The sequence below is a fragment of the Pseudophryne corroboree genome, chromosome 1 (assembly GCF_028390025.1).
Source record: "Pseudophryne corroboree isolate aPseCor3 chromosome 1, aPseCor3.hap2, whole genome shotgun sequence".
Lineage (NCBI taxonomy): Eukaryota > Metazoa > Chordata > Amphibia > Anura > Myobatrachidae > Pseudophryne > Pseudophryne corroboree.
The window spans coordinates 962,742,237-962,766,066 of record NC_086444.1 but is presented as its reverse complement, the minus strand read 5'-3'; positions in this window follow the sequence as shown (position 1 = coordinate 962,766,066).

The window sequence follows — 23,830 nt, the reverse complement described above, 5'->3', positions numbered from 1 at the left end:
ATGATACACATATGACCCCAAAAAGTGCAGTGCCAGATACACATATGCCCCAACAGTGCCAGATACCCATATGCCTCCACAGTGCCAGATACACACATGCTCCCAAAGTGCCAGACACACATATGCCCCCACAGTGCCAGATAAGCCCCCACGGTGCTAGATATGCCCCCACAGTGCCAGATACACATATGCCCCCACAGTGCCAGCTATGCCCCCACATTGCCAGATACATGCCCCCACAATGCCAGATACACATATTCCCCCACATTGGCAGATATGCCCCCACGTTGCCAGATATGCCCCCACATTGCCAGATACACATGCCCCCACGGTTCCAGATATGCCCTCATAGTGCCAGATATGCCCCCACAGTGCCAGATATGCCCCCAGCAGCGCAACTCATCGTTGTTGATGCTGCTGCTGCCTGGGGCTGGCACTGTCTGATGCTGCTGTCGGGGAGAGGAGAGCGCAGCTCGCGCCTCTCCTGCCCTCAGTCCGGTCTCCTCCGGCGGCGGCCTGTAGCTCAGATTCTGGCTCCGGTCCGCGAGTCAATCAGAGCTCGCGGTCTGGCAGCAGCAGCTCCTGATTGGCTCACAAACCGGCGTGTTTTTTTTTGTAATTAAGAAACCGGCATTTAAAAAAACTGCATTTTTTTAAAAGTAATTAAGAAACTTCGACAAAAGGGTACAAAGAATATTACAATACATAGACATATGGTGTAGAATGACAAGCAACAATAGACTGTATATATGTAAAATCGTACATGAAGTCATTCAATCTTAAGGAGACAAGAACAAATCTAGATATACATTGTGATCAGTGAAGCAGTGTCTCCAATGACATGGAAGCTGTCACAGCAGAATAACAAAGTTTAAAATTTTATTTTCGTAAAGTAAAACAATAAATCCTAGTAAACCAAACAAAAGATCAAAGTAATGAAAGGATACAAGAAGAACACAGGTAAAAAAAATAGAAGAAGACCAGTGAATAGAGAAGAAGAAAGTCAGATTAGAGCCACTCCTAAACCGGCGTTTGAGTACACGCCGCCGCAGCCGCCAGACTCAAAGGGGGGAGAAACCACCGGTGTACGGACTGAAGGGGGCAAGAGAGGAGAGGTGCATGTTGCGCTCTCCTCTCTCCATGGTATCTGCAAGGTGGCGGCCCAGGGGGACTGCGTACCGGCTGGGAATTTCTTACCGGTACACAGTATCGCCATACTTGCAGCACTAGCACTACCTATCTCTCCTATTCAAATGCACATAGCTGTAGTCCCCCCTCAGCACATAGCCATAGCCCTCACCAGAACAAAGCACGTAGTTATTTCCCTCCGACCAGAACAGTCATTACCCTCCCAGAATATAGCCATAGTCCTCTCCCAGTAAATAGCCATAGCCTCCCACCTCTCCAAACAATAATCTTAGTCCCCCCAGCACATAGCTGTAGTCTCCACCTCTCCCAACACAGTCATACAGTAGTCCCCACCCCCCTCCCATCACATAACAATGGTTCCCTGCCAGCATAGCCATAGTCCCCCTCCCTGCACATAGCCCCTCACCTCCCCAAGCACATCGCCATAGTCCCCATCCCCCTCCCAGCACATACATAGCCTCCCCACACAGCACATAGCCCTAGTCCCCACCCCACAACATCCCAGCGGATAGCCGTAGTGTCTGGCAATACCTGCTGTGCCAAGCTGCCTGGGTTGGAGGGTGGAGGATCACTCTGCAGGCAGGAGCTAGCACCGGTGTCCGGCACCATGCCAAACTACGTGAAGAAACTGAAAATAAACTACAGCTCCCAGCAGCCCTTGCCGCGGGGAGCTTCCGACAGCAAGTATTGCTGGGAGTTGTAGTTTATTTTCAGTTTCTTACCTGCTGAACGATCCTCCGCCCTCCATCCCAGGCAGCTCGGCACAGCAGGCATTGCCAGACACTACGGCTTAAGGGATTCCACCCATTTGCCGAGGGTGGCACCGTCACGCGGCGCCCCTTACTCGGCTGGCGCTCCTGGCGAGTGCCATACTGGGAAAAGGGTAGATCAAAAGGGAGCGCTGAAAAAATAATAACCTGTAAAAAAAAGATTGTTAAAAAGTAAAGGTTTGTATTTAAAATGTTTACAGCCTTTTTGTTGAAAGGGTTAATGGAGTCCGTGAAGCCAAGGGTTCCAAGCAATCTATGGACGAGTCATTCAAGGCATGTAGTGGAACACTAACTCTCCCTATCTCTACCTGATGGGATTGGTTCCTCTGTCCTCCGTCCTGCGCCTCCGACCGGTCTCCGGCTGGTAACCTCTGTTTCGGTGTGTCCACCTGTGTGCCCGGCGGTGCTTGGCTGTTAACGTCACCGCTGTTTGCTTCTCTCTGTTCCCAGCACTCCGTCACAAAGTTTCCACGCTGCACCAATGTGTTTCGGGCGATCCCGCCCTTTCTCAAAGTTCTGCCAACAAATTTAAATGTTTCCCCTTAAACCACTCGAGTGTTGCTTTAGCAGTATGCTTTCGGTCATTGTCCTGCTGGAAGGTGAACCTCTGTCCCAGTCTCAAATCACAGGCAGACTGAAACAGGTTTTACTCAAGAATATTTATGTATGTAGCACCCTCCATCTTTCCCTTGACTCGAAACAGTTTACCAGTCCCTGCTGCTGAAAAACATCCCCATAGCATGATGCTGCCACCACCATGTTTCACTGTGGGGATGGTGTTCTTGGGGCGATGGGATGTGTTGGGTTTGCGCCAGACATAACATTTTCCTTGGTGGTCGAAAAGTTCAATTTTAGTCTCATCTGACCATAGCACCTTCCTCCATACATTTAGGGATTCGTCCACATGCCTTTTGGCAAACTTAAAACGTGCCTTATTTTTAACACAAAGTAATGGCTTAATTCTGGCGACTCTTCCATAAAGCCCAGCTCTATGGAGTGTACGGCTTATTGTGGTCACATGCACAGATACTCCAGTCTCTGCTGTGGAACTCTACAGCTCCTTCAGAGTTATCTTTGGTCTCTGTGCTGCCTTTCTGATTAATGCCCTCCTTGCCCGGTCTGTGAGTTTTGGTGGCCGGCCCTCTCTTCTTGTGGTACCATATTATTTCCATTTAAAGATGATGGATTTGTTGGTGTTCCGGGCGATCATCAAAGATTTGGATTTTTTTTTTATAATCCAGCCCTGACTTGTACTTCTCAACAACTTTGTCCCTGACTTGTTTGGAGGGCTCCTTGGTCTTCATGGTGTGATGCCTCTTGCTTAGTGGTGTTGCAGCCTCTAGGGCCTTTCAGAAAAGGTGTGTTTATACTGACAGATCATGTGACACTTAGATTGCACACAGGTGGACTTCATTTTACTAATTATGTGACTTTTGAAGGTAATTGGTTGCACCAGAACTTTTGAGGGGCTTCATAGCAAAGGAGGTGGATACATATGCACATGCCAATTTTCAAATTTTTATTTATATTTTTTTATATAAATTTTTCTCATTTCACTTCATCAACTTAGACTATTTTGTGCAGATCCACCACATGAAATTCAGATAAAAAAAAAAGAAAAAAATTAAAGGTTGTAATGTAATGGTTGTAAAATAGGTAAAAAGCCAAGGGGGGGGGGGGGGGGTGAATACTTTAGCAAGGCACTGTAAACCATGGACTCCCACTTAATGATGCGGTAAAGACTGTAGAAGCTGGCACTGCACTCCCACTGGTCCCCGGGAGCAGTCCGCATTTCTGGGATCCCCAGAGTGATGAAGACTGGTCCCCAGCGGGGCCTATACACACTTGTCGTTGTGTGTGGGTGATATGAACGATCTCGTTCAGTAATGAACAATAAATCGTTCATATCGCTCAGTGTGTATGCACCAAAGATGAACGATACACGTCCCCGCAGTCGTTCATAGTTGGTTTTCCCTTGTTCTGCATAGCAAGCCACTTTGGACGATGATCGTTAATCGCTGAAATCGTCCATTGTCCAAATTGGAAGCATTGGCAAGTGTGTAGGGACCATAAATCAGGGTTCAGGCCGAGAGGCCAGGCACCCTACCTCTGCTAAGCCCCTTACCCACGAGGCCATCTTCCACACTGGGTGTCACCACCATTAATGATGCCTCTGCCCGTACATCTCTTCAAAATGAACATAAAAAGCCCTCAACCAATTCAAGTCTCATCTCTTCACCAACCACACACCATACCTCCGAACATGACCCTCTCCAGGAGGGACAGAATACTCTGCTCCTGTACTTCTCTCCTAATGTATGATTGCCATCACCTGTGGTGAAACACCTTTCTTATCCATTTATCTGTTCAACACAGGTGCCAGAAATCACACATTAGGAGAAAAGTCCAGAAGCAGAGTATTGTTGTGTCCCTCCTGGAGAGGGCCATGTTGGGAGGTATGCACACACTAGTCTAGCTCATATTGGTAATGACACTAAGGGGGTCATTCTGACCTGATCGCACGCTGCCGTTTTTTGCAGCGGTGCGATCAGGTCTGTAGTGCGCCTGTGCATTGGTCACAATGCGCAGGTGCGTCGCTCCCTGGCAAGGGCCGTCACCAGGGAGTGACAGAACTAACAAGGTAAGCGATTGCACCCGCGGCTGCAAGAAGATTGACAGGAAGAGGCTGGCCGGAGGCGTCATCTGACCGTTTTCAGGGAGTGTTCGTCCGAACGCAGGCGTGCCCAGCCGTTTCCAGGGAGGGATCCTGACGTCAGCTCCGTCCTGGATGATCGCAGCGGGTAAGTCCTGAGCTGTGCAGAAACTGCACAAACTTTTGTTTGTGCAGCTCTCTGCACAAGCGAGCGCAGCCCTTCACAGCGATTCCTCCCTCCCCTGTAGGCGCCGACTACCTGATCGCAGCAGTGCTAAAAGTAGCCTGCTAGCGATCAGGTCAGAATGACCCCCTAAGTTGGACTTATGCTAGCCGTACACTGAATGATAATCGTTCAGGTCAGCTGATGAAACAAATGTTCAGCATGATGATCATTCAGTGCAGGGGTAGGCAATCTGTGGCACTCCAGCTGCTATGGAACTAAACATCCCAGCATGCTCTGAAACAGTTTTAACATGAACTAACAGCAAAACTACAGTGAGGCATGCAGGGATGTGTAGTTCCACAATGGCTGTATAGTGTCGGATAAGTGCAGGAAAAAGTGGGGAGACATTCCCGGACCCCGGAAATGTGATAATTTTATTAGCAGAATCAACGAGAAAGATGTTACTGGACAAAAGGAAAATAACAGACCCTTTTAAAATTTGTCAAATGGCAGATTTGTGCTTTTATTCAAAGAAAGTAAAAGAATGCAGAAAGCTTACGAATTTTGTTTAATTATAAAGGAATTGAACGAAAAATGCAAAAAATAAAAATAAATTAGAAAAAAGGTGCTTGGGGGGTAATTTGCAGCCATTTTAAAGTTAAAAAAATTAAACAAAATTATCCAAAGCAATTATTTTTGGCTTAAATAAATGTTTTCATTTAATTTGGGGTGCATAATCTAATGAAAAAGTTGATTTGGGGGTAATTTGTGCCCATTTTCTTTTTTTAGTCACAAAGATGACATGTAATTATTGGCCCAATTAAGCTAATTTAAAACTTCCAAATGCTTAATTAGTCATTAAGGGTGTTGCCTAAGGGGTTCTGCAATGAGTCCTGACATTTGAACCTTAAAATAAGCATTTTTCCAGCCATCGGTCAACCTCAGCGAGGTGCAAATGGAAAAATGGGATTTTATTCTGACTGGTTTCTGATTGAATTGCAATATGAATTCTGAATGCGAATTTGCGGAGATAACGGCAATTCATATTAATTGGATCGACTCCCCCCCAAAAAAAAGGGATGGAAAGAAGGAAACTTGAAAGGAAGGCTTGGTATACTTTATTCCTTAATAAGGAAGTTGTAAGAAATTATTTGGGGAACTTCAAAGATCACTACCACAAGCAAATGGTGAAAGATATGCTAGACAAATACAAAGCATTAGGACGTTCGATGCGCATGGAAGTGCACTTTCTCTATAATTATCAGTGCCTGATTACCAGATAGGCAGAGTAGACACCAGCCTATGGGCCCCGCACCCTTAGGGGCCCCTCAACAATGGATAAAAATAATATTGATTTGATCTTGAAAGAAAATTACAATCAAGCTTCCTTGAATTGTTTCCAAAAGATAGAAATAATTAATCAACTTAAACAAACAAAAACTTTACATTAAAGACTCTAAAGAGAAAAAGGAGATTTATGGTAGACTTACTATGGTTAAATCTCTTTCTGCGAGGTACACTGGATTTCACAGGGAATATATCGGGGTGTAGAGTTGGATCTTGATCCGAGGCACCAACAGGCTAAAGCTTTCACTGTTCCCAGGATGCATTGCACCACCTCCTCTATAACCCCACCTCCAGGCACTGGAGCTCAGTTTCGTTAACCAGTCCAATGCAGTAGCAGGTAAAAGAGATGGTGGATGTTAGACACATAGAACCACATTCTCACGTCAGGAGAAGGGACTAGCGGCTAATGCCATACAAACCCAAAGAAGCTAAGTGCATCAGGGTGTGCGCCCTGTGGAATCCAGTGTACCTCGCAGAAAGAGATTTAACCATGGTAAGTCTACCATAAATCTCCTTTTCTGCAGCAGGGTACACTGAGATTCCACAGGGAATACACGGGGATGTTCTAAAGCTGTTCCTCATGGGAGGGGACGCACCATGGCGGGCACAAGAACCCGGTGTCCAAAGGATGCATCCTGGGAGGCCGAAGTATCAAAGGCACAGAACCTGATGAACCTGTTCACTGAGGACCACGTAGCCGCCTTGCACAAATGTTCAGTGGGCGCGCCTCGGCGGGCCGCTCAAAAAGGTCCAACAGACCGAGTAGAATGGGCTTTAATAGCAGCAGGAGCTGGAAGACCAGCCTGTGCATAGGCTTGTGCAATCACCATTCTAATCCATCTGGCCAAGGTTTGCTTATTCGCAGGCCAGCCACGCTTTTGAAAACCAAAAAGTGCAAAAAGGGTATTTGACCTCCTGAGGGAGGCAGTCCTCTCTACGTAAATACGGAGAGCCCGTACCACATCCAAAGACTGCTCTTTGGAGGACATACCAGAAGAGATGAAGGTAGGAAACACAATCTCTTGGATAAAATTAAATGATGATACCACCTTAGGTAAATAACCAGGGCGAGTTCGAAGAACTGCCCGGTCCCGGTGAAAAATCAGAAAGGGTGGACAACAGGTCAAATCGCCTAAGTCCGACACCCTCCTAGCAGAGGCAATAGCCAGTAAAAACACGACCTTAAGCTTAAGACATTTAAAGTCCACAGACACAAGAGGTTCAAATGGAGACTCTTGTAGTATATTTAAGACAACAGACAGATCCCATGGAGCCACAGGAGGGACATAAGGAGGCTGAATCCATAAAATATCCTGAGTGAAAGTATGAAAGTCAGGAATAGATGCAATTTTCCTCTGAAACCACACCGACAAGGCAGATATATGAACCTTGAGGTAGGCCAGACGAAGGCCTAAATCTAGGCCTTGTTGCAGAAAAGCCAAAAGCCTAGAAGTTCTGAACGAATAGGCATCATAATTCTTAGCAGCACACCATGTGAAGTAAGAGTTCCAGACCCTGTAATAAATCCGTGCAGTAGCCAGTTTGAATAACCGCCTCAGAGAATCCCTTGGCCATCAGGAGTGAAGCTTCAAGAGCCACGCCGTCAAAGCCAGTCTGGCCAGTTCCGGATAGACACAAGGGCCCTGAACGAGGAGATCTGGGCGTTGAGGAAGTAGAAGAGGACGCTCTATTGATAGACCCTGCGGGTCTGAGAACCAATGCCATCTTGGCCACGCTGGAGCGACTAGAAGTAGTATTCCTCTTTCTTGCTTGAACTTCCGTTGTATCCTGGGCAGGAGTGAGACTGGAGGGAACATGTATGGCAGCCGAAAGTTCCATGGAATTGCCAGTGCGTCCACGAACGCTGCTTGAGGATCCCTTGTCCTTGATACGAAGATCGGAATCTTGTGATTGTGTCGAGACGCCATCATGTCTACATCTGGTAGGCCCCACTTGTCCACTAGGAGTTGAAAGACTTCCGGATGCAGACTCCACTCTCCGGCATGAACGTCCTGATGACTGAGGAAATCCGCTTCCCATTTGAGGACTCCGGTGATGAACACTGCCAATATTGCTGGCAGATGGCGTTCCGCCCAACGGAGGATTTTTGGTACTTCCAGCATTGCCATGCGGCTTCGAGTTCCGCCTTGATGATTTATGTAAGCCACTGTGGTGGCGTTGCCTGATTGTACTTGAACAGGCCTATTCTGTACTAGAGGCAGGGCAAGAGTCAACGCATTGAACACCGCCCGAAATTCCAGAATGTTTATCAGGAGGAGAGACTCCTCCCTGGTCCACCGACCCTGAAGAGAGTGTTGCTCCAACACCGTGCACCAACCCCGCAGACTGGCATCCGTTGTCAGGAGGACCCAGTTGGAGATCCAGAAGGGACAGCACCTGCTCAACTGTTGGTCATGTACCCACCAGCTCATTGACAGACGAACCTCCGGAGTCAAAGAGATAATTTGAGACCTGATCCGATGAGGCAGGCCTTTCTACTTGTAAAGGATTAACCTCTGCAGATGGCGGGAATGAAATTAAGCATACTCTACCATGTCGAAAGCCAACACCATGAGGCCTAGTACTTGCATCGCCGAGTGTATCGACACTCTTGGGCGAGAGAGGAAATATATGATCCTGTCCTGAAGTTTCAGGACTTTCTCTGAAGACAAAAACAATCGTTGGCTGTGTGTGTCCAGTAGTGCCCCCAGGTGCACCATGCTCCGAGCAGGGACCAGCGAGGACTTTTCCAGTTGATGAGCCACCCGTGGGCTTGTAGGAATTGGAACATCCATTCCAGATGACTGAGGAGAACCTCTTGGGAGTTCGCCAGGATCAGCAAGTCATCCAGATAAGGCAGGATCCTGATTCCCTGATGGCGGAGAAGAGCCGTCATCATGGCCATGACCTTGGTGAAGATCCGAGGGGCTGTGGTCAATCCAAAAGGCAGTGCCTGGAATTGATAATGTAGTTTGCCAATAGCAAACCACAGATATTATGTCCAGGGATACCATATAGTCTTCAGATTCCATGGCCAGCACTATAGAGCGCAGAGTTTCCATACTGAATTTGGATACTCTCACAAACTTGTTTAGTGATTTAAGGTTGAGTATAGGCCGGAACTGGCTTCGGAACTAGAAACAGGGTCGAATAGTATCCCCTGCCTCTCTCAGACAAAGGTACCGGCACTACCACTCCTGTATACAGGAGGGATTGCACAACCAAGTGTAGAGCTTGCGCTTTTAATGGATCTGCAGGGATAACCGTTGTGCAAAACTGGCGAGGGGAACGTCTCTTGAAAGAGATTGCGTACCCGTGAGAGACAACTTCCCGCACCCAGGCATCCAAAGTGGTCTTTAACCAGGCCTGGGGGAACTGCAGAAGTCGGCCTCCCACCCTGGGGTCCCCCAGAGGGAGGCCTGCATCGTCATGTGGCAGGTTTGTCTTGTTTGGAAGCAGGCTGACGGGGCGGCCCAGGATTGTTTAGATTTAGGCTTAGTGGTTTTGGAAGCACGAGCCTGTTACGGATACGCCTGACCCTTTGCTTTCCCTGGAGGTCGAAAGGAACGAAAGGTGGTACTCTTAGCCTTCGGAGCAGAAGGATTAGTATTTGGGAGACACGCAGTCTTGGCAGTAGCCAAGTCAGTTACAATCTTTTTCAGAGCCTCCCCAAATAGGATGTCTCCTTTAAAAGGGAGCACCTCCAAGGTCTTTTTGGAGTCCAGGTCCACCTTCCAGAACCTCAACCACATAATTCAACGAGCTAGGATAGACGTAGTAGATGCTTTGGCCGCCATTACACCTGCATCAGAGGCCGCCTCCTGAATATAGTGGGAGGCTGTGGTAATATAAGACAGATATTGTCTGGCAGTGTGAGAAAAATCCTGAGGCAGCTCATCCTCAATTGCCTGAACCCATGCTTCAATTCTTTTCGCAGCCCAGGAGGATGCCATAGTGGGTCTCTGTACCGCACCAGTAAGAGAGTAAATAGACTTAAGGCATCCCTCCACACGCTTATCCGTCGGTTCCTTTAGTGAGGTGATAGCGGTGACAGGAAGAGTAGATGACACCACAAGACGGGTGACATGAGAGTCCACCAGCGGTGGAGTTTCCCACTTGTTACTCAACTCCGCAGGGATAGAATAACGAGCTAGCATCTGTTTAGACAGGGAAAATGTATTTCCTTGCGACGACCTGGATTCCTGACGTATGTCAATTAAGTGGTCAGAATGTTGTAAGACTACTTTAGCAACCTTCTGACGTTTATATTTATCAGGTTTCTTAGACACAATAGTAGGCTCAATGTCATCATGTATTTGAAGAATTAGCTTAAAAGCCTCCATTGGGTCAAGAACATCAACCTGGGTTGTAGATTCCTCATCAGAAGCAACTATATGAGTATATTCCCCATCCTCATCTGAAGAATTATCCGAAATATTAGTGGAATGTGAGGAAGAAATGTCCCGTTTAGATGACCCCTTGGCCCCGGAGGGGCGTGGGGTAGACTTTTGTTTAACCAAGGACTGATTTAATTGTTGTAATTGGGTAGACAGAGTATCCGCCAAGGGCGGATTAACTACAGAGACAATATGTGACTGCAATAGTGTACTCAGCCTTCTTGAGAACGCTGCCCAAGATGGGTCCTGATTGGCCATATGTGCTGTAGGTTGACTGGGTGCCTGAGCCATCAGCTAAAACTTCCCCCTCAGGTAAATCCATAGCGCCAGTACTGCAGGATAGAGAAGGGTCCGCGGATTTCCTGCTCTGTGTGGCAGACATTATAAGTAATGTAGCCTTAGGGCGTAACAGTACAATATAGCCAGACAAATACAATACCTGCAAAAAAAAACCTATGTTATGTGACAGTAAACAGAGGACACAAAACAGAGCATTTAAGCTGTATGAGGTGACTGAAACAGTAAAAATACCAAATCGTATATTCTGTGTAACACTATATTATATATATATATACACACACACACACACACACACACATATATATATATATATATATATATATATATATATACATATACATACACACACTGCTCAAAAAAATAAGGGGAACACTAAAATAACACATCCTAGATCTGAATGAATTAAATATTCTTATTAAATACTTTGTTCTTTACATAGTTGAATGTGCTGACAACAAAATCATACAAAAATTATCAATGGAAATCAAATTTATTAACCCATGGAGGTCTGGATTTGGAGTCACACTCAAAATTAAAGTGGAAAAACACACTACAGGCTGATCCAACTTTGATGTAATGTCCTTAAAACAAGTCAAAATGAGGCTCAGTAGTGTGTGTGGCCTCCACGTGCCTGTATGACCTCCCTGCAACGCCTGGGCATGCTCCTGATGAGGTGGCGGATGGTCTCCTGAGTGATCTCCTCCAAGACCTGGACTAAAGCATCCGCCAACTCCTGGACAGTCTGTGGTGCAACGTGGCGTTGGTGGATGGAGCGAGACATGATGTCCCAGATGTGCTCAAATTGGATTCAGGTCTGGGGAACGGGTGGGCCAGTCCATAGCATCAATGCCTTTGTCTTGCAGGAACTGCTGACACACTCCAGCCACATGAGGTCTAGCATTGTCTTGCATTAGGAGGAACCCAGGGCCAACCGCACCAGCATATCGTCTCACAAGGGGTCTGAGGATCTCATCTCGGTACCTAATGGCAGTCAGGCTACCTCTGGCGAGCACATGGAGGTCTGTGCGGCCCCCCAAAGAAATGCCACCCCACACCATTACTGACCCACTGCCAAACCGGTCATGCTGGAGGATGTTGCAGGCAGCAGAACGTTCTCCTTGGCGTCTCCAGACTCTGTCACGTCTGTCACATGTGCTCAGTGAGAACCTGCTTTCATCTGTGAAGAGCACAGGGCGCCAGTGGCGAATTTGCCAATCTTGGTGTTCTCTGGCAAATGCCAAACGTCCTGCATGGTGTTGGGCTGTAGGCACAACCCCCATCTGTGGACGTCGGGCCCTCATACCACCCTCATGGAGTCTGTTTCTGATTGTTTGAGTAGACACATGCACATTTGTGGCTTGCTGGAGGTCATTTTGCAGGGCTTCGACAGTGCTCCTCCTGTTCCTCCTTGCACAAAGGCGGAGGTAGCGGTCCTGCTGCTGGGTTGTTGCCCTCCTACGGCCTCCTCCACGTCTCCTGATGTACTGGCCTGTCTCCTGGTAGCGCCTCCATGCTCTGGACACTACGCTGACAGACACAGCAAACCTTCCTGCCACAGCTCGCATTGATGTGCCATCCTGGATGAGCTGCACTACCTGAGCCACCTGTTGTCTATTCCATTTGCACAACAGCATGTGAAATTGATTGTCAATCAGTGTTGCTTCCTAAGTGGACAGTTTGATTTCACAGAAGTGTGATTGACTTGGAGTTACATTGTGTTAAGTGTTCCCTTTATTTTTTTGAGCAGTGTATATATGTATGTATATATATATATATATATATATATACATACATGGGACCCTGATGCACCTAGCCCCTCAGGGTACAGAATATAGTGATAGCAATATGTGATACAGGAGAATGGAATCCCACACAACAGCTACAGGCACACTCAGTCACATGTACAAGGCAGAAGTTATTAGATATAAACAATAAAACTGCACTGGACTAGTAAAACTACATATAAATATGTATGAGTATAGATATAACAATGCACAGTAGATACTGGATGTATAGCACAGAATACTTGTACTAAATATTCAGATAGCAGTACATTTGTTCTTAAATAAAACTGTCTGAAATGACATGTAGAATACTTAAGTGTCTGTAAATGCACAGCGCTGATAAGACAGGCGGCTTTACAGAGGAGACAGAGACCTGCAGTCCCGGAGATCAGCCCAGCTAATAGTGAAGATGGCGCCAGAATTTCTGTCAGTGAGTGAGGGAGAGTGAAATGCAGCTCCAAGGCGGGAACACCAGCAGTAGATGGTGCCCGGAGCTGGGGGAGGGGCTACAGTTCAGCGCCTTATCCCCTATGCTGGTCCTCACCACCAGGTACTGTGGAGCCTATCTAAAATGAATTTTAGTAAATCCGACCTGTGCTCTATTGCCCTGGTGGATATAGTGGGGTCCCTGTGCAGTACAGTGTCCACACCAGCGGCACGGTCTGTCTCCCGGACGACCGGGCTGCGATTAACCGGTGGGTCCCACCAGGGAGACCCTCTTACCTCCTCCCTGATGTGCAGCCCACGCGATCCTGGAGAGCGTCAGCGGTGGTGTGCCTGATGACCGGTGCGCCTCCACTGCAAGTACCCGGGAACCCGGCCGCGGGAGTATGCAGCGCTGATGGAGCCGCAGCACAGAATGTCAGACTGACATAAATAGTGCTGCGGCCCTTGAAGTCTTCTTAAAAAGCTCTTTTCAGGGCTTATGGCAGCCCCACGTGTTAGTGACCTGGTCTGCAGGCACCAACTTACAAACTGAGCTCCAGTGCCTGGAGGCGGGGTTATAGAGGAGGCAGTGCAATGCATCCTGGGAACAGTCAAAGCTTTAGCCTGTTGGTGCCTCGGATCAAGATCCAACTCTACACCCCGATGTATTCCCTGTGGAATCCTAGTGTAGCCTGCTGCAGAAATACTGTATTAATGTTATGCACCCATTAACAACTTAAATTACATAAACCATAGGCATCAGATTCACATTAAAGTTTCCAGATTGTAGGCTGTTGGTTGGTAAAACTAAAATTGTATTAGGAGATAATTTGTAATGGGGGCCCCGAGATTTGGACGGACTAGGGTCCTTCACAGGGATAAATCCAGCACTGCTTTGAATACTTTCCTGAAAACCTTAGAGCTGGTAGTGAGGAGCATGGAGAAAGATTCCACCAAGGGCCTAATTCAGACCTGATCGCAGCAGCAAAATCTTTCTCTAATGGGCAAAACCATGTGCACTGCAGGTGGGACAGATATAACGTGCAGAGAGAGTTAGATTTGGGTGGGTTATATTGTTGCTGTGCAGGGTAAATACTGGCTGCTTTATTTTTACACTGCAATTTAGATTTCAGTTTGACCATACCCCACCCAAATCTAACTCTCTCTGCACGTTATATCTGCCACACCTGCAGAACACATGGTTTTGGCCATCAGAGAAAAATGTTGCTGCTGCGATCAGGCCTGAATTAGGACCCAAGTCATAAAGCTGATGGAGCGATGATACCAAATGGAACGTCAACATGATGAAAGAATACTGTTGGATGCTGCGCAGAGAAGACCCACAAGCAGTGTCTAGAACAAGGGTCTTCAACCTGCGGCCCTCCAGCTGCAGGTTTAACAGAGCCAGCGCTTCCATTAGGCAGCTTTAGGCAGCTGCCTATGGGCTTCAGCACATGAAGGGCGGCTATGCATGACAAAAAAAAATGAAGTGAGGCACCCGCTCTCTAGTCACCTGCAGGAGCTGTTCCCTCCTCCCCCTGCTGCGTCGCTCGCTCCCCCCCCCCCCTCCACCCCATGAATGAGGCGGCACCTTCCCTCAGGGCAGAAGAAGGGGCTTCCCCCAACACTGGCTGACCTATCCCCAGAGCGTCCTGACTGGCGGCGGCAGCAATGTGGGCTGATTATCCTGTGGATCCGCACGCTGCTCTCTCCCTGCACGGTGCTTGTAGCAGAGGTGCTGCGGACATGTTGCCCGAACAAGAGCACCTCTACCTGCTCTACCAAGCCCTGATGCCGGCACCAGGAAACCGAACGAGGTGAGTGAGCGGGGAGATGGGAGAGCAGAAGGGGAGGGAGGAGGAGGCTGACTGTTCCACTAGGAGGCTTCCCCTGTGTCTGGCTCCTATCTCTCGCTGTCCTGACAGAGGCCCATGTTTCAGAGATCACCAGTCTGCTGTCACCGGCTCCTAACCCAGTGTGTGTGTTAAAACTGGATTGCACCCAGCAACTTTATGCTGTCCTGTGCAAGGTGTCCATAGACCTCCCCAGTCAGTGTGTCACTGTGTATCCCATAATTATAGGTACCGCCAGCCTAACCCTCTCCTCCACTCCCACAGCCTTTCTCCAACCTCCCCTCCTATAGCCTAACCGTAGCCTCCCCTCCTACAGCCTAACCTTAACCTCACCCTAACCTACCCTCCTGCAGCCTTACCCTAACCCTCACTCCCCGCAGCCTAACCCCCCCTCCTACAGCCTAACTCTAACCTCCCCTCCTACAGCCTAACCCTAACCTCCCCTCCTACAGCCTAACCCTAACCTCTCCTCCTACAGCCTAACCCTAACCTCCCCTCCTGCAGCCTTACCCTAACCTCCCCTCCTATAGCCTAACCCTAGCCTCCCCTCCTGTAGCCTTACCCTAACCCTCACTCCTCGCAGCCTAACCCTAACCTCCCCTCCCGCAGCTTAACTCTAACCTCCCCTCCTACAGCCTAACCCTAACCTCCCCCTCCTGCGGCCTAACCTTAATCTCCCCTCCCGCAGCCTACACTAACCATCCCCTCCCGCAGCCTACACTAACCCTCTCCTCCTGCAGCCTAACCTCCCCTCCTGCAGCCTAACCCTAATCTCCCTTCCTTCAGCCTAACCCTAACCTCCCCTGCCACAGCCTAACCCTAACCTCCCCTCCCGCAGCCTACACTAACCATCCCCTCCCGCAGCCTACACTAACCCTCTCCTCCTGCAGCCTAACCTCCCCTCCTGCAGCCTAACCCTAATCTCCCTTCCTATAGCCTAACCCTAACCTCCCCTGCCACAGCCTAACCTCCCCTCCCTGCAGCCTAACCCTAACCTCCTCCACCAGTGCCTAACCCTAATCTCCCCTCCCACAGCCTAACCCTCCCTCCCCACAGCCTAACCCTAACCTCCCCTTCCGCAGCCTAACACTAACCCTCCCCTCCCGCAGCATATCCCCAACCTCCCCCCCAGTGCATAACCCTATTGGGCGGTGTCTGCACTTTTTCACCTAAGGGGCTCGATACTTTGGCGGGGGAGGGAGGTGGGGGGCTGGGCTGAAGATTTGCCTCGGGTGCTGAAAAACCTTGCACCGGCCCTGAGGTTGAAGACAATATATATACAGTATATAATATATATTTGTATATATGCTGTATACTTTAAGTATACGCACTTTAGTCACGTGCCTTTTTAACTTAAGGGAGGTGGAGTTCAGGTGGTTTACTGGGATACAAGAGTAGCAGAAGGGGAGCTTGTCTGGAAAGCTCTATGCTTAGAACAAGCTTGATAGTGGTATACACTACCTGTTGTGTACCTTAAGTAGTGTCAATGTTCTTATTTATCAGGAAAGATATTTACAACCATTGCTAATCAGCAAAACCTGGTAACAGAGTCATGTATCTTTAGAGAACAACTAGTATTAGGCAAACGGTTTCTTTTTATGACACTAATGTAAGATAGTGGCCAACCTCAAGGAGGACTATGGCCAGATGAATTAGAGCCATGTTTCTGTAGACATAAGACTAAAGGGCCCATTTGTCAAAAAGTATTTGCGGCTATGTCCCCGAAAACACCCGTTTTAGGGGGCTAACTGTAAATATTAGGTATCTCCCGAATGTATGAAGGATGGATCGCAGTAAGCATCTCTGATACCTGCTGCAATCCTCCATTTCCGCCCGCAAACTGCCCTCCATTGTCGCCTGCAGCCAGCCCAATGTATCAATATCGGGAATGCGATACCGCAATTTCCTGATTGCGGTAGCCCATTGTAGACTATAAGCTACATATCGCGGGATGTAGTTCCGGCAGGGTTCCACTGGAACACTCCGCTGGAAATGGTCCCTGTGCATGGCTGCCACTATGACTGCACACGCACAGAGGCCTGGACACCCCGCTCGGCACATCGCAGGGATGGGCTCCTTTCGGAGCCCTTGTCCCTGCATGTGCAAGGCGATACATGCTGCCGATAGGAACGCATATTGCAATGCGATCCTGGGCGGTAAGATGCCGCTCAGATCACATGCAATATGCGATCCTTGATAAATGGGCCCCTATGTGTCAGTGAATCTGAGCTGAGACGTAAAGTATTAAGTTCAGATAAGTCTGGATTAGCCCTCCCCAATGGGCAACTTTTGTACATCCCCAAGTGTCCCCCACATGAAGGAAAGAGGAAACAATATTTAGGGTACTTACCTGTTAAATCTCTTTGTCTGACTTAATCAGTGCGACACCTTGATCCTTCCATTTGTTGAATATATGAGTAAGATGGTTCTTCAATTATCCTTCAGGCTTTTAAAGCTCAATCTGAGGAGGGTATAAAATGGGAGGAGTTTTTATAGAAGCTAATTAACTAACTCATTATGGGGGTGATTCCGAGTTGTTCGCTCGCTAGCTGCTTTTAGCAGCATTGCACACGCTAAGCCACCGCCCTCTGGGAATGTATCTTAGCTTAGCAGAAGTGTGAACGAAAGATTAGCAGAATTGCGAATAAAAATTTCTTAGCAGTTTCTGAGTAGCTCCAGACTTACTCATTGCGACCAGCTCAGTCCTTTTCGTTCCTGGTTTGACGTCACAAACACACCCAGCGTTTGCCCAACCACTCCCCCGTTTCTCCAGCCACTCCTGCGTTTTGCAACTCGAACGCCTGCGTTTTTCCGCACACTCCCATAAAACGGCCAGTTTCCGCCCAGAAACACCCACTTCCTGTCAATCACACTACGATCAGCACAGCGATGAAAAAGCTTCGTTATGCCGTGAGTAAAATACCTAACTTTTGTGTAAAATAACTAAGCGCATGCGCTCTGCGAACCTTGCGCATGCGCAGTAAGCGACTAATTGCAGTATAGCGAAAATCGGCAACGAGCGAACAACTCGGAATGACCCCCTAAGTGCATCACCTCCATACCACACTGACCCCAGGTATAATGAAGTGTCCCTCAGATGAAGACAGAAAAAGAGATTTAACAGGTAAGTATCATAAATCTTGTTATCAGACCAATGAATGTGTTCTAGGTTAAAAGATGACTAAGAGCCTGATTCGGGATGCGGTCAAGATCCCGCTGGACGGAATCCCGGCGGTCGAAATACCGACGCCGGAATCCCGACCGGCACAATCCCGACATATTTTCCCTCTGTGGGTGTCCACGACACCCATAGAGGGAGAATATAATAGTGTGCCGAGCGTAGCGAGGCACCGTGCCCGCAGCGTGGTGAGCGAAGCGAGCCCGCAAGGGGCTGCGTTCCGCTCGCCACCCCTGTCGGGATTGTGTGGTCTGGATTCCGGCGTCGGTATTTCGACCGCCGGGATCCCGTCCAGCGGGATTTAGTACTGATCCCCTTGATTCATAGTAGTACTCTACTGCCACTGCATATGCGATTGGTATAGAGTCACCCACCTGAGCCATCATAGCTGCCTGCAACTGTGTACAAATTCGCAGCATCAACACAAATCTTATGGGCACTCAGAATGGCCGCCACAACTGAGACACTGGAGATGTGTTTCCTACATACAGTATCTCAGTGGCTGATACATGCCCTGAAAGCGATCCCAACACACAGCATTTTTGCTGCCACTACCCAGTACCTCCCACAAAACAGATGTACCCTGTCAATAATTTTGACTGCTGCGCATGTACATTGTAAAGCGCAACGGAATATGCTGCGCTATATAAGAAACTGTTAATAAATAAATACATTGCAGCTATGATGCATGTGCAGATTACTGATAATCGCTCAATTGCAAATACATTGGCATACAGCTAAGAAAATGAATAGGAAAATGGCTACTAATGAGAAACTATGTAGTGCATTACAAAAATTGGACACATATCATCTCCAGTATTTATTGCTGGTAGTGTAGTGCGCTACTGCACAAACTCCAAGCTGGTTCCTGAAGAGTGGCTACATTACCTTACCAAGATGGCTGCTGAGGATAGTACTGCGCACCAGTTTGATATTGTGTAGGACTGACATTGTGGGAGACGACATCTCTTATTTATTTCCAGATAGAGACCCAATTACCTGCCCTGCGCTGTTCCAGCATCCCACATTGCTTCCCGCTTTTATCATGCAGTCACCGACTAGTGAATACACCAAACCCTGTACCATTCAAGCGTCACTCGTTTGATAACCAGTGTACAACAGTGAGTACGGCTGTACAATGCTTATCTTCAATAAACCTGTACACAAATCTTTTTAACATTAAAAACATTTTATTTATAAGTTTTTACAATTTGCCTCAGGGGTATGCAAATCTTTGGGATTGATATTTGTAGAGATCAGAAACTGGTCTCTTTTTTTCTAGGATATGTAACTGTACTATGGACAATTTTTAATCTTCTCTGTGGTGGAAACATAATTTAAGGAACTTTTGTAGGTGGTACAGGTGCCCCTTGAGTACTGTACTTTCTGGAGATGCAAATCCAGCTTGGATTCCTCCCTCCATATTTAGAAGGACTGCCCTAGTCTCGCAACTTTCTCTTCTATGGTAAGAAAATATGCTGCATAGATTCTGAACTGTTCAATCCAGAGGAACGAGAGTTCTGCTTATTTAACATCCAGAACGTCATGATTTCCCAATACAAAAGAACATTACTTAGACAGCTCAACAATGCAGCAGAAGCTGTGATACCAGGTGACTTGAGCACCTGCTCTCCCCTAGCATAAAGGAATGGGTAACTAGAATAGATTTTTATACAACCATGGATGACATCCCTGTCAGGGCTAGGTCACTGACTAAAATTTAAGAAGTCTTCTTACTGTACAATGGCCCTCATTCCGAGTTGTTCGCTCGCTAGCTGCTTTTAGCAGCATTGCACACGCTAGGCCGCCGCCCTCTTGGAGTGTATCTTACCTTAGCAGAATAGCGAACGAAAGATTAGCAGAACTGCTACTAAATAATTTCCTGCAGTTTCTGAGTAGCTCCAGACCTACTCCTAGTTTGCGATCACCTCAGTCCGTTTAGTTCCTGGTTTGACGTCACAAACACGCCCTGCGTTCGGCCAGCTACTCCCCCGTTTCTCCAGCCACTCCTGCGTTTTTACCTGGCATGCCTGCGTTTTTTAGCACGCTCCCTGAAAACGCCATGTTGCCGCCCAGAAACACCCACTTCCTGTCAATCACACTACGATCACTCGAGCGTTGAAAAAACGTCGCTCGAGCCTGTGTAAATCTACTAAGTTTTGTGTTAAATAACTAAGCGCATGCGCGCTGCGTACCATGCGCATACGCATTTTCTATCTAATCGCTCCATTGCGAAAAACGGCAACAAACGAACAACTCGGAATGACCACCAATGATGGGAACCTAAATAATCCGACCATGCTTTTTATAATGTAAAAAAATGACCCTCATTAGGGTCATGAATATATGGACTTGAGAGTCAGATCCAAGTAAAGACCCATGGGATGGCGAGGAACATAGGGGGTCATTCCGAGTTGATCACTCGCTAGCAGTTTTTAGCAGCTGTGTAAATGCTATGCTGCCGCCCACTGGGAGTGTATTTTAGCTTAGCAGAAGTGCGAACAAATGTATCGCAGAGCGCATGCAAAAAAAATTTGTGCAGTTTCAGAGTAGCTCAAAACCTACTCAGCGCTTGCGATCACTTCATCCTATTTAGTTCTGGATTTGATGTCACACACCCGCCCAGCCACGCCTGCGTTTTCCCAAACACTCCCTTAAAACGGTCAGTTACCACCCAGAAACGCCCACTTCATGTCAATCACTCTGCGGCAACCAGTGCGACTGAAATGCATCGCTAGACCCTGTTCAAAACTACATCATTCGTTGTGCCAGTACGTCACGCATGCGCATTGCGCCGCATACGCATGCGCAAAACTGCTGTTTTTTAGCCTGATCGCTGCGCTGTGAACAAATGCAGCTAGCGATCAACTTGGAATGACCCCCATAGGACACTGGATGAGCGTATGAGAGGCTTACTCATGGATTAGCTAATAGCAATGGAAGTAACCTAGTATCATCAGAGAGGTCAGCAACAACTGGAAACCCACAGCCTGCTTCTGGAGACAATTGAGGGGTTTTCCTCAGGACCGTGGAGCTGGAACCAGCTCCTCAGAACTTAGAAGCAAAACAGTGGTTAAAGCAAATAATCAATACACTGTCTGTAAGCCACTAGTAGTAGCACATCCTGGACACCAGAGCTGGGTGCATGAAGCCTTAAAACTTAGGGGTACATTTACTAAGCAGTGATGAGAGCAGAGAAGTGAGCCAGTGGAGAAATTTCCCCATCTACCAATCAGCAGCTCTGTATCATTTTATGGTATGCAAATTATAGATGTTACATCAGTGCTGATTGGTTGCCATGGGCACTTCTCCACTGGCTCACTTCTCTGCTCTTATCACTGCTTAGTAAATGTACCCCTTAGAGAAGATATAGATCCAATACCCAGCACCCAGAGTCGACCCAGCACCCAGAGTCGACCACTCCAGCATGAGCCTCAACATTCAGAGAGGGGGCCCTCAGGACACAACAACTATCAATGGCCCACGGATGCTACAATAAGTAGAGAGTCATAGAAACAGTCTTAGAGTTGTGGTGCTAAAAATATGATGTACAGCAGACTTTATTGAGCAGCAATGGGACTGGAATGTAGGTAGCAGTCTGAACCAGTCTGTGACTGTAATATAGGTAGCAGCAGTGCCGGATTATTGGGGGGACCTAGGAGGTAAATTACCCAGGGTCTCCCTATCTCAAGGGGCCCCTGGCCGTTGCTGCTATACAGGGATAATTTTGTAAGTCTCCAGGCTTACCGGCAGCTGCATCTCTCCTAGCAGCAGCGGAAGATGCTAGAAGAACTGCTGTTGGCTGCAGAGCCTGGAGATGGACAAAATCATTCCCAACTCCTGCAGCTGTGTCTGACACTGACTCTGCAGTGTGTAATTGCAGTGGCAGTGTCGGCGCCGCTTGCTCCCCACCTCCCTCTGCACCATTTACTAGTAGATGCCTATGTCGCTGTGCAGCTGGGTGAACATTAAATAGTTAAGGGGTAGGCGGGAGATCATTCAATATCTAAGTGGTTGGGGTGAGGAGGGGTCATTTAATATTTAAGGGGGAGTGAGGGGGTCATTAAATATTTAAGGGGCGGTGGATCATTAAAAATATTCTATAGTGTAAGGGGTACATAGATAGGACCTGCACTGGGGGAGGAGACATCGGGCACAGCAATAAGACTTGAACACTGTATGATAATACAAAATTCAGAGATCTTAGTTACATACTGTATATTTACAAAGATATAGGTCCTCATTCCGAGTTGTTCGCTCGCTAGCTGCTTTTCGCAGCAGTGCACACGCTAAGCCGCCGCCCTCTGGGAGTGAATCTTAGCTTAGCAGAATTGCGAACGAAAGAATCGCAATATTGCGAAAAGATTTTTCTGTGCAGTTTCTGAGTAGCTCGAGACTTACTCTTCCAGTGCGATCAGTTCAGTCAGTTTCGTTCCTGGTTTGACGTCACAAACACACCCAGCGTTCGCCCAGACACTCCCCCCGTTTCTCCAGCCACTCCCACGTTTTTTCCAGAAACGGCAGCGTTTTTTCACACACACCCATAAAACGGCCAGTTTCTGCCCAGAAACACCCACTTCCTGTCAATCACACTCCGATCACCAGAACGAAGAAAAAACTTCGTAATGCCGTGAGTAAAATACCAAACTTCTTAGCAAATTTACTTGGCGCAGCCGCAGTGCGAACATTGCACATGCGCAGTTTGCGGAAAATCGCTGCAATGCGAAGAAAATTAACGAGCAAACAACTCGGAATGAGGGCCATAGTTAATCCACCAGGTCTCAGCAAGGCTTCTCTGATACTGGTGGTCCCTAACACTACATGATAACAGCACCCACTCTGTGTTATTGCTTATTGTTATGCTACATAATAATAGCACATATAAAAATATATCTAAATTGAGAACCATCTCACCTGGAGGCACCCCCAGATCCAACAACTGCCACTACAAGAACCAGCATGCCCTCCAAATGCTGATCACATCCATGCCTCTCAGAACAGCAATATAAAATTGCAGCTGCTCAATCAATTTAGTAATACAACATCGGAAATACAAAATCAAGTATAGCGCCTAGGCGCTCGCAAAACACAGGTATTTTATATACACTTCAATGGAATATGAATATTGGTGGTCATTCCGAGTTGCCAATTTTCTCTATGCTGCGATTTGTTGCTAAATGCGCATGGTACGCAGGGCACATGCGCTTAGTTATTTAACAAAAAACTTAGCAGTTTTGCTGTTGTTCGTGCAGCGCTTTTCAGTCGCACTGCTGATCGGTGAGTGATTGACAGGAAAGGGGCGTTTCTGGGTGGTAACTGAGCGTTTTCCGGGAGTGTGCTAAAAAACGCAGGCGTGTCAGGTAAAAACGCGGAAGTGTCTGGAGAAACGGGGGAGTGGCTGGCCGAACGCAGGGCGTGCTTGTGACGTCAAACCAGGAACTAAACGGACCGAGCTGATCGCAATCTAGGAGTAGGTCTGGAGCTACTCAGAAACTGCAAGAAAATATTTAGTAGCAATTCTGCTACTCTTTCGTTTGCTATTCTGCTAAGATACACTCCCAGAGGGCGGCGGCCTAGCGTTTGCAATGCTGCTAAAAGCAGCTAGCGAGCGAACAACTCGGAATGAGGGCCATAGTTGGTCTGTTTGCTCCTCCTTCGACTTTCAATGTGTGTTCGGATGTACATAAAAGAAAACAGACTGCAACAAGATCCTCATGTAATACAGTACATAGGAGTCATTCACATCATAGGTCACAAAATAAGAATCAATATAAATGATGGGGAGATCCCCCTTCCCAAACACTCAC